The 12,248-nt window shown below is 48.5% G+C and overlaps 1 pseudogene; it reads right to left on the bottom strand.

Annotated features, from left to right (window-relative positions):
* On the bottom strand, nt 1–4,500 carry LOC149333190 (uncharacterized; annotated as a pseudogene).
* Between the last annotated feature and the right edge of the window lie 7,748 nt (nt 4,501–12,248).

The raw sequence follows: 12,248 nt of genomic DNA on the forward strand, positions 1-12,248 counted from the left end.
ATGTTGCATATCCATAGCGTGCCCGCAGAACGCCGAACCATGGAAGCAGCCTTACAGTCACTAGAACCAGAAAAATGAACGTTTATTCAAGTGTAGGGCGTATTTAAGTAGCCGATAAAAAGTGCACGAATCGCATTTGCGAGAAGGCACACCCTGTGAGCGCAGGCTCTCCCTGTAGCAACCTAGAAAAAAAATTGCACCATAAAATATACTAATCAAATAAACTTGTCATACTGATTTCTATGTTATCTGTGTTATGCTGCATTTCTGTACCTTTCAGCACAGACACCTTCCACGGTGTAAGGGGCTCTTTCTTTGGTCGGTCGGAAAAATGCGGGCAGTGTTTCCCTGAAAACGTAAGGAAATATGCAACATTTATGCATGGCAGTGACCACCTAATATATAAGTAATCAATGCAAAGCAGTTACATGCCTTCAAGTGACTTGCTCAGGAGCACTGCTGGGTGCCACACGGCCACGAGCAGGTCCTTAACAAAGAGGGAATCTTTGGTTTGGGCTTCTATCAATGCCCGCAAATGTCGTGGAATGGATAATTCTTTTCCCAATTCATTTCCCAGATGAACCTGAGGAAGCAACAATTCAGAAATTTGTTCATGAGTACTTACTGACATAAGACAATGCCTCCACTACTTCAGTGTGTCATGCTTACTCAGTAGGCAAAGCACACTAACGAGAGCTGAGTGGTTAAATTGCTCTCCTATGGCAAGATACATACAGTATTTGCAATTTTCATGTTACCACCAATCCAAGGTGCATGTTGGCTGTTGAATGAAAGCCCGGTCGTATAGCTCAGGACTTCACTGCATTAAAAGAAGCCATCCAGCGGCTTAAAAGAAGCCATCCAGCGGCTTGATACAGTGGACCCATACTTTGTCTCCTGGTGGCTTTTCAACGCTGCATTGCTCTCGACAGGCCTTGGAGAGGATGGGGGACTCGTCTCTGTGGCCCAAAATTAGATGCACCTGCTGCTGCGGGCTGATGCGACCGAGGTGGCATCACATATTGCTCCCTTACTTGGTGCAAGCTGTGAAGAGGTTCATATAGAATGTGCCCAAAAACAGAGGTAGCCAATTAGTTTCAACATAGCATACAATTTTCTTCACAAGAGAAAAGCAGCTCTGAAATACAGCAAAAACTCTAGAAGAATTCAACATTGAAAGATCATTTACAGCTGTGTGTGGCTGCCCCAAAGGAAGACATCAGTTAATGTTTTGCTACACTGCCTTCATTTGGAATTCTTGTTAACTGTGCACACTTTATTTTGCATGCATAGATTTCTTCAACATAACAATTATTCTGTTCATGTGCTTGAGGTTCAAAAGGCTGTTGTTGTCCACTCATCATTTAGGACAACAGTCCCCACTGAGAATGATTAAAAAGTGCATTTCACCCAAGCATTGGAAAAAATTCCCCCCCTGGAAGTGCACCTGATTGGTACCTTCACTTTTCATGTTTATTATGGCCTCTTGCAGTCCTTCATTGAGGGTTGTTAGCTTTAGAATTCTTCTCTCTTGCTTCACTACAGTCTCCTTGAGGCTTGCAATCATCTCTTCCTTCTGTTTTAATTCGCTTTCAGCCCACTCAATCTTCGCCTGCATCCATTCCAGTTCTCCATTCCTTGCCACCTGTTTCATCTTTTTCTTTCTGTCAATAATTTCAAGGATGTCACTTTTTGGCATTTTCCTCTTTTTGTTATCCTTTTCCTCCTGCAAAGAGAATGTTAACTGCTCTGTACACATCTGAATTGATTTCACACATAACCATCACAGTATCTAGAACAAGAGCCGTACCTCATGAGGATCCTCCTCGCTGGTGCTTGATTCAATTCATTTCTGCATTTGGAGTCGCCCACTTTGAAGTTTTTTTTTTCCATTTCGGAATCTGGAAATAATTATCTGGCAGTTTTAGAGACGCACGCACACGGTGTTTGGAATCAAGCAGGCCGGTTGAGGCAGGCGTCAGTGTGTACGCAACTACGGCACCAAGGCAAACAGTTAGTAAGCACAAAAAAATGTTTGACGTACTGAATTAACAGCATATTTCTACCTAAAAGTCTCCACTAATTTTAAAGTTATTTTTGTCTTGAAAACTTCCAAGCATTTTGAAAAAATACGTAACTTTCGATACAGTACGGCCATGCCACAGCTCTATGCCATGCTCTGCATTGTGGCCATGCCGAGTATGAGGGGCAACATGCGGCTTTAGCTGCTTCATGTATGTTTGTGAACGCCCGCAATGGAACGTGCTTGCACCCAAGTTCGCAGCACTGCCTGCCAAGAACAACGGCCCAGAGACAGCAGCGAAGGGAGCCCAAAAGCGCCGACTTTGTAAGTGCAATGTTCGCAATCGTGTGTGCGCGTAAACATAATTTTGCGCACCTCTGTAATTGCTTTTTGCCAACCGGAATTAAAAGGTTTTTTGCAGAGCGGATCTGGCACAGCGGATGTATTGTGCGCACCAAATGCCTTGACTGCACAGCCAGACTTGCTGGGAGAGGAGAGATCATCTCTGCAGGAGCAAACAGGGTCCTCGGCAAGTGAATGCTTTTGGCAGTGCACTTGCATCATGTTCGCAAATAGTGAACGAAATTGTGTGTACCTCTGTTCTCTAACGCTCTTTTTTTTACTGTGTTTGTGCTTCGCAGAGTGACCTTGCGTTGCAGATTTGCAAGAAATTTCATATGTGACCATGGGCAGCCTGGAACGTGTGAAACAACCGGCAGAACCGTTGGCAAGCATATTGTGGCGTCTAATTTTAGTGTTAGTCTCATGATTCATGGACTTGTGGTAAAGCGAGAACAAGTTTTCTGCTTAATTATTCACGACATGCGAGTCTCCCTGCAGTTTATTTTTTAGTCGCAGCTGGTAGAATAAAGCATATGAGTGACCCGGCCGGCACTTTCCGATCCTCAGGGCTACAAGTACACTTCGAGAGTACGTCTTGATATATATGTCGTTTTACACGCGGCTTCTGAGAACTTCGGAGTCCAGAGCTTAAAAGATCGCAGTTCGCGTGGCTGGACATATAGCAGAAAACAAAAGCAGTGAAGAAAGCTTACAAGTGGTCTTCTCCCCTTTTAATAACTTTTTTTTGAGGGGGGGGGGGGCACCTATTATAGTCTTTACTTAGTTGGATTTTAACAATGCCAAAATTCCACACTGCGATCTGGACGCGTTTATTCTGAGTCTTATAAACTGGAAAGCTGGATATTAGTTGTCACGCATAAAGAAATCTGGTCTTATGCCCCCGTTTTCAGTTGCTTGCATCCCAAGCAGCAGTCGGATTTCTTTGATAATTATTTGTAACATATGCATTGTGGCAGGCAACATCTGGGGTGCCTTCTTTCCTGAAAGACTGCATAAAACTACGAAAAGAATAGCTGTTTTCATGGAAAAATTTGAGTTTTCTCTAGCCAGGCAGAGACGAGAGCTTGGAAATTCTCCTGGCTGCCAGCAGAATAGATACTGCCTTGCATTATCCTAGGTCTGAAAGGCAAACATCTCTTTTGCACAGAGCAGACATGGTGGTGTCCATGAAAGCACCAGCTCGGAACAGCCGGCGCCGCAAGCACACGTGCCAGATGACAACCTGGCATATATGCATGGGCAGCAACAGTTTCCTTTGTACGCTCATAAATACTGTGCCTGCCTTTCTAGGAACCTCTTCTCGAAAGGGAGCTGCTGCCAGTCCGCAGATCATGTTTATGATCATGATTCTAATATCTACAGTGTTTCAAGTATAGAAGACCTACCTGCAGCCCCAGCTCCCTCAAGTTAAGAGAAGCAGGTGCAACTCCTCAAGCTGCTGCAACTCCGAGCCCAACGGCGCCAGGCGGAGAGGAGAGCCCTGCGGACAGAGCGGCCTGAGGATTGGACCTCCTACAACCGCCTGGACGCAGCCAAAACGGCCGTCGCGCCGAGTCATGGGAGGGGATCTGTGCATCTCTCGTGGCCACCTGCAGTTCGGCACAGGCATGGCGCCTCTTCCGGTCGCTCCTTGCCCCCCGCATGCAGCTTAACCCACACCTGGCAATAGCAGTGGCTGAGGGGATCAGCTTTCAGGACCTGGCGGAGCGCCTGGCAAACGTCTTCTTCACGTCAGAAGATCCACCTCCCCGCACACCTGGTCCTCTTTCACTGGGGGCAATCCAGAGCCCTCCCACTCAGGTGGACAACGTAGCTCCTATCTGCAGCTCCCCATTGACACTGCGGGAGCTCTCTGCCGTCCTCCAGCGTTCAAGGCGACACACGGCCCCGGGCATCGACGGTATCACCTACCAAATGCTCCGGAATCTCGACGATCACCTCCAGGGCAACCTCCTAACCACATTCAACTCAGTCTGGCAGACTGGTCAGCTCCCTGTGGCCTGGAGGACCGCCTTGGTTGTCCCTGTACTCAAGCCAGGAAAGCCTCCAACAGCACTGACATCTTACCGACCAGTGGCCTTGACTTCTGTCCCGGACAAGGTTATCGAAGCCATGGCCCTCAACCGTCTGGAGTGGATCGGCCAGGTAACCAGCTTCTTCCCAGAGCAGCAGTCAGGCTTGCGGCGCCATCGTTGCACCGCTGATGCCATTGGGGACCTGGTCTCCACACTGGAGGATGCAAGGCACAAGAAACACATCGTCTGTCTGGCCTCAGCCTTTCCCCAACAAAAACAGAGGCCATGCTCTTCAAGAAGAGCGTGGGCGCCCGCCCTGGCACCACCTTCCTCTCCGTGGAGGGCCACCTACTTCCATGGAGGTCGGATGCAAGGCACAAGAAACACATTGTCTGTCTGGCCCTCCTTGACATCAAAGGCGCCTTTGACCACATCCTCCATGGGGCTATCCTGGATGCCCTCACCACCATGGGCGTCAGCGGCTGCCTCCTTCAGTACATCAAGGGCTTCCTGTCAGGTCCTGGTCCGCCTGGGCACCGCACAAGCACGCCACGGAACATCTACCGAGGAGTTCCCCAGGGGAGCGTACTCAGTCCCCTCCTCTTCAACGCAGTCATGGCCCTTCTGCCCAGGCTCCTCCCACATGGCTGCCCGTCCGCATAGCCATATACGCGGACGATATCGCCATCTGGTGCCAAGGCCCCCGACGACAGAGGGTCCAGACCATCCGGAACGTCCAGTGGGCAATCAGCATTCTTGCCACCTTCCTTGGTACAGGAGGCCTCAGCCTTTCCCCAACAAAAACAGAGGCCATGCTCTTCAAGAAGAGGGTGGGTGCCCGCCCTGGCACCACATTCCTCTCCGTGGAGGGCCACCTACTTCCATGGAGGTCGGATGCAATGTACCTTGGCCTCAGGATCGACACCCGGCTCACCTGGCGCTCTGGAGTGCAGCACTACCTCAGACAGGCCTCAAGAGTCCATGGAGCCATCTTGTCCCTCCTGTCCAGAGGCAGGGGCATCACTACCAAGCTGGCTCTCCGGCTGTTCTCAGGCATGGCAGTTTCCCAGTTACTATATGCCCTCCCACTGGTCCAGCTCACTGAGGCCCAGTGCCTGGCAATTGAGAGGAAGCAGTGGGCCACCATCCGCCTCTGGAGCTCCTATCTAGGTGCACGGCCCTCCGTCATGTCGTGCGCCTCCACAATGCTACAGATGGCCGCCCCCTCCTTGACCGCTTCCCGAGCAGGCCACATTCCCGCATGGGTCAGGTGACCGGGGCCTTCGAACAACTAGTAGGGGGACAGCCCGAGGCAGTATCCCTCCCCCCCCCCCGCCCGGACCAGGGCCACCTTTACAAGGTACAGCTCTCCCTCCCTGACTCCCGTACCAAAAACAACACCCCAGCAGCTAGCCTCCGTCAAGAAGTGGCCGCACTCCAGTACGACCAGCCTGCCGGAGCAGTCCACCTCTACACAGACGGCTCTGTCGTGCCTGGGACCTGCCCGTCTGCTGCAGCAGCCTGCACAGCCCCCTCCCTCAGCTGCAGCAGACAGTCCAGGCTGCCTTTCGTGGCTTCGTCCACAACAGCAGAACTGGCAGCCATTCACATGGCAGGCGATATCCTGGAGGACAGACCTGAAGTCCGTGTGGCCGCAGTCTGGTCAGACTCCAGAACGGCCCTCCAACTCCTCCAGAGACCCTCCAGGGGATCCCCCATTGTGAAGAGGCTAGCGGCCAGGCTGGATGCCATTGCCCATAGAGGGTCCACCATCCACCTCTGCTGGATCCCAGGCCACGCTGGAATTCCAGGAAACGAGGCAGCGGATATTCTGGCAAAGGAAGGACACAACCCCTCCACCCCACTGTCAACGGCCGTGTGTCCCCTGGACCTGGCAAAGTCAATCACCGACCACCCGGACCCAAGAGTCGCTGAGGGGCACCCACCACGGCCACTCCCTTCTGGTCTCAGCGGCCAGGAGAGGAGGATCCTGTTGAAACTTCGAGTGAGCAGCGCCAGCGCGGGATCCAGACTTCACCGCCTGGGCCTCATCCCTTCTACAGCCTGCAGCTACTGCAGCAGCCCTATGGAGTCCCTGGAGCATCTTCTTTGTGAGTGCTTGGCCTTCTCTGTGCACAGAAACAAATTAGCGGCAGGCTTCAGCCTCCTGGGTCTACCCTGCTCCTCGCAGCAAGATCTCCTTTTCCCTGGAGCGCACCAGCCCACCAAAGCTTTCCAGCTCCTACTGAACTAACTGGTCTCCACGGCCGTTTCCAGGCCTAAGGGGGTCGGCGAGTGCCAAATGACACACTATGCGGCGGCGCACTCCTCTTCTATCGTCTTGATAGCCTTAGCCGCTTATGCGCCATTAAACACCACTTAAATCGTCTCTTTTCTCCCCCTCCCTCTCTACTACTATCGGTACGCTGGCAATGGGCGTGGTGGTCAGCCACCAGTATAATAGGCTCGTGCCCTCCCCCTTTCCTCTTCAAACCACTGACTCACTGTCGACTAGTCCGAGCCACCGCCTAAGCTTCATCGAAGCGCGCCCGCTCGACTCCTGAGACCACACCACTCGCCCAGCCACGGTTCAACGAGGCAGCGTACGCCAGTCTACGGGACGGCATCTTCGCGAACCTGTGGTCGTCGGACTGTCGCAGTGCCCGGTGAACAAATTTTGTTTTGTTTCTTTACCTGTCTCTGGTGTTAGTTCACTTAAAGTGCAATAATTCTTGTGTATTGTAATCTCCTCGAGTGTAACTTTGCACGAGTGGCGTTGTTTTGTTAATCACTTTGTATGTGTGTTTGTTCTAGTGATTGTGAAATCCTCTGTATTGTCTCATTGCTGTATAAACTTTGTTTTGTTTGTCAACCTTTGGCTCCGACCGATTCTCTGGCTTGCGACCTGCGAAAGCTGGGCACCAAACGACCAAAAACCTTTTGTCTCTTGGTAGCTGGTCTCCCCTGAGCTTGCAACGCTGAGTCGAGGATATCTCCTTTGAGTCAGAGACCGCTACCTCCACACACTCTAAGGGTGTCACAGGCGGTGTGGCGGCGCTGGCAGTATTTGATGAGCACCACGTTGATCAGCCTCATCGGGTACTCGGACAAGGCGCCGATGGTGGAGTTCAGGTAAGGGTCGCCCCCCACGCCTGTCGTGGACACAGTCATGTGGGACAGCACCAAGGTGAAGACCACCCTGTAGGTGGGTAATACGTAGTAATCCGCAGAAGCAAATAGTCCGCGCGTATTTTTATTTCTGCGGGCTTATTTTATCAGCGAATGAAACTATTTATTCAGGGAAACCTAACAAACAACATAAAGTGAAAGCAAAGCCTCCACGGAGCTGGCTGAAAGGCACTCCACGCGTTGGTCGACTCCGCCCACCGTACGAGGGAGAATTAAAAAAAAAGACGGGAGCCGGGCGTTAATTCGATTTAATTAAGGAAATCGGCCACACAGGGCAATAAGTCGCAGTTTCTAAGAATGCTAGGAGCGTGTAGATCAAGTTCCCGCGGCAAAAAGACGAGTTCAGATTCCTCTTCAGTGCACCTTTAAGGGAAAAGAGGGTCTTGTTATGACATACATGACGGAAGCCAACAGTCACCGAAACCAATGCGCATAGGCGTTTTACTTTGTCGCGTTCATCAGCGGGAGATTAAAAGGTAATTATTTTTAAGATCTTTGATTTGAAAGAAGAAAAACCACATGTCGCCGGTAGGATCCGAACCCACAACCTCTGAATTTTGCGTGACCTTTGGCTTCCATCGTTTATGTAATAACGAGCCCCTCTTTTCCCTTCCCTTGTCTGCTCAGTAGCTTACGAGGGCCTCGATTCTGGCAGTCTTGATGCCATGGGTAGTATGAGGGGGTTCTCACCAATCACGTTCCTGCGTGGCAATGGCGGTAATACAGGACATAATACGCTCAAGGTTCGGCTGCTACGCATAAATACAAGGTTGGACAGCCATCGCCGTAGCTCAATTGGTTGAACACGACACCAAAATCGGAGGTTGTGGGTTTTAATCCCATCGGCGACATGCTATTGTTTTTGTTCAGCTTTGTAATCAATTATATGAAAAATAATTACCCTTTCACCACAGATAAAAAAACACCCCTATGCTCCTTGGTTTTGTTGACTGTTGGCTTCCGTCATGTAAGCTACACAACTAATAACCAATCACAATCCATATCTAATAAGACGACATGCACAGAACAAAAACGGTAAGATGGACCGCAGGTCTGAGCATCCACCTTGCATGCAGGAGGTGCGAGGTTCAACCCCGGTGCCGCCGGATACCCACCGGTGACACAATGGGTGCAGGCTTTCCCCTGCCTGGTGCTCCTCTTCTTTAGGGTGAAATGCTCAAGAAATTGGTCTTTGACCCCACGATGAATTAGAAGAAAAAAAGCCTTCAGCCATTGCCGTCTTTTGCTGCAGATGCCTTGGCGCCATATATATTTATCATCATTAACAAGATACTATTGTAATGTAAGCAGCTAAGAGTTATAAACAATAACAAGGCAATACTGCAGAGCGCTCACGTTGCCGAGATATCACCGGGGATTACTTGAATGACGTCGACAATGCAGTTACGAAGAGTGTTGCTTTTTCGAAAAATGTATTGATCGGAGGAACCGAACAACAAACGTCGCACATGGACTAAAGGGACCGGCACTAACCAAAACGTGTCATAGGATTGTTATTAAGATGAAATATCGTGCCTCACATTGTAAGAACTGAGCTGTGCAATATGGAGGAACTTATAATTTTAATACGGCCTTGAAAATCGCATAAACTTAAATTTTCATCTTGCGGTGAAACCCTTTTATAATTATCAGTGTATCCGCACCACGTGATCACATCTCGGTAAAATGTCATTCATAAGTTTTAAGCACTCAGTATTTTTTTTTAAGCGTTGCTCATGTTATGCAGTGTGTTTCGCCTAAGATTTCACACAATTTTTAAAAATAGGTGTTTTCAGTTCGGGCGCTGCCACGCTGGCTCAGGAGTTATGGTGCTCGGCTGCTGATCCGATAAGACGCGGGTTCGATCGAAGCCGCGGCAGTAGAATTTTTATAGAGGCAAACATTTAGAGGCCTGTGTACTGTGCGGTTGAGAGGACATAGTAGCGCTAAAACAGGGACAACAGGATAGAAGAAGACAACACAACAGCATCAACTGACTTTATTCCCGAAAATACCACGCATTTATAGGTGACTATCAGGTGCCAAAAACATCAAAAATCAAATCGCATGCGTAACGGCTCTTCCCGGTACAAGAACTTCAATTCTTTAGTAGAAAGGTAAACATTTACACATGATTGCCTTTCCACATGTATACGAAAGGCTTCCAATACCTCCCGCTCCTTCTGGTCTGCATTTGCATATAGTATCGCACGTGTGCACTCAAAAAATAGGGTGCAAGTTTTTTCATTATGTTTACATTGTTTGCAAGTGTCCAGGGCCTGATATAGCAGCTGCCAGATTCTTGTCCTCTATGAGACAAATGTTGATACAACGGCCAGTTTGGCCGATGTAGCATTTTCTGCAAGATATCAAGACGCGCTAGAAAACCTTTTTTCTACATTGAGGTCAAAGAACCCAGTTCCGAGACCGCTTGAGCTTCGCTCTGTGCTTAGAGCGGCAACAGTGGCGCAGTTCCTGAAATCAAGCAAGAATGGTAGCTATGCTCCGGCTTCAGGATTTTGTCTTGTTGGTTTAAGCAAGGAAAATGTCTCTACCTGTTCAGTGTGCATGGAAGCGATAACATGCCACAAAGCTAGCAAGCTAACGCAGCTGAAATCTTAATCAGATACGACGCGGCTAGCCTCACCATCGATAACTGTTGTGCAATTCTTAGAAATAGCAGAGGGCCTTTTTCGAGCAAACAGCAATGCACTTATTCAGAATCGCATCACCCTTTCGCGACTGGACGCTTCTGCTTTGGAAAGTAATGACTGCTAACTGCTTTCCCGATTGTCACAAGGTTGCTAGCCAAATACTGCGAGTGTTCTTACGGACACGGGTGCACATACTCCTCAGGAAGGAAAACTAGTGTAGAGATGAAAATGCAACCGCGATAAAGTGCGGCAGCCGAAGCGTTGGAAAAAAAGTTGCTACTAGCAACGTAAAATAAGAGCAAGTTGTTCTATTTATAGTGACCTCTAAGAGAATCTTTCTTTTTCAAAGTCCTTTTTCTTTCAAATTGAGCACACTCTCGACACCATACACGATTGCGTTTTGGTTGTTTTTTTTGTTAGTCGGAAAGGAATGACACAATGTCTGTTGCTCTAAGCTGCTAAAGACCTCGCAGTGCATTATTGAACTTTTTCTTGCATATTGCGTGGCTACTGCATCTGAAAGTGCTTTCATTTTCATTCTTGTATTTTCTGAGCGAAAAAATGTTCTTGTAACGAGCTGAATGGCTTGCAATTCCTGGCAATCTGGGAAATTTAATTTTTTATCGGGTTTCGTTTGGTAGTGCATTTTTATTTTTTATTTTGTATTATAATATTTGTTCCGCTACCATGCTGAGTTTCATGTGTACTTTCGACCAGTTTTTCGATGTTACTAAATGCTGTGTACTGAAGAAATTACAATGTTTTATTCTGCAAAAATATGCTGCAAGAGAGGTTCTTTGTGGCTCGTGCCGAGCTGTAAACACGCAGTAAACTCATACACCTAGCCATGATAGGGCCTGCATGCTTATGAGAGCAAGCATAGAGCACCTGTTGACGTTAGGCTGGCAGTTAGTTACTTTTTTTAAAGCCTTGCATGAAATTGAAAAGATTCAGAAATAGTTTTCTTTTTGCAGACGGATGCAGACTCAAAAATCACTTCGATGCAGGCGAAATGTGCTGTGTTTGTCAGTGCACGTAAAGGCACCCCAGGTGGTCAAAATTTCCGGATCCCTTCACTACGGCGTCCCTCATAGCCTGAGTCGCTTTGGGACGTTAAACCCCCTAAACAAACAAAAGAAGCGTGCAACCACATTTTGGTAACTAACCATATATTATTCTGTAGTGTTCATCATTCTTAGGTTCAGAAACAGACAGCATTAATAAATCATTTAGCGTCTATCGGAATGGGAGGTCTCGGAATGTAAGAACACGTCAAATACTAATTTTTAAATACACGTTTGCTTGTAACCATAACAAAAACTTTGCAAGAACATATTCCTCATAACATTCCCAAAGGTCTATATAGTTGCTGAAAGCATAGATGATCTTATAAAAATTTGGCATCCTATTCCGATGCCAATCTTAGCTTAATCTCAGCGTAATCTTCAGCCGCGCAGCGGCGGCGCGCCAGATGTGCGCCGTGTGACGTCACTGCTCCTCGCGCATGCGCAGTATGGCCTTTCCTCGGCTCCGCGAAATGGCTCGGCGACTCGCGTAGTGTTGCTTTCGCAACAATATGGTCTTCACTCCGAGCAGGAAGGCCCGGTGACGGGTAAGAGGGTTGAATTGGGAAGGGTGATCTTGTCTAGGCATGATGGCTGCTAAAGCTGGATATCCGCTTGACATGCCAAAGTGTGAAAAGAAAAAGGCCAGCTCAACACAAAGGCATTCCGGGGTGGGACAGGCTGACGGGCATGACCTGAAATACTCAGATAAAGGAATTAGGCAGGATGGCGGAACGAAATACCGAGAAAAAAATGGAGTAAGAGAAAACATAGGGGCGATGAAAGGAAAGAGGGGGAAGGAGAAATGGGGAAGTCAAGGGTTCCTGAGAAATGATAGCAAGAGATGCATGACATAATCTAAGGATAAATTGAACAAAGAGAGGGATAAAAAAACCATACAGAAAGAATTTCATTGAGAGGGTGGTGGGGTGACGGATCG

This window comes from Amblyomma mixtum, chromosome 8, assembly GCF_055824585.1.
Source record: "Amblyomma mixtum isolate Tamu chromosome 8, ASM5582458v1, whole genome shotgun sequence".
In the NCBI taxonomy this organism is placed as follows: Eukaryota; Metazoa; Arthropoda; class Arachnida; order Ixodida; family Ixodidae; genus Amblyomma; species Amblyomma mixtum.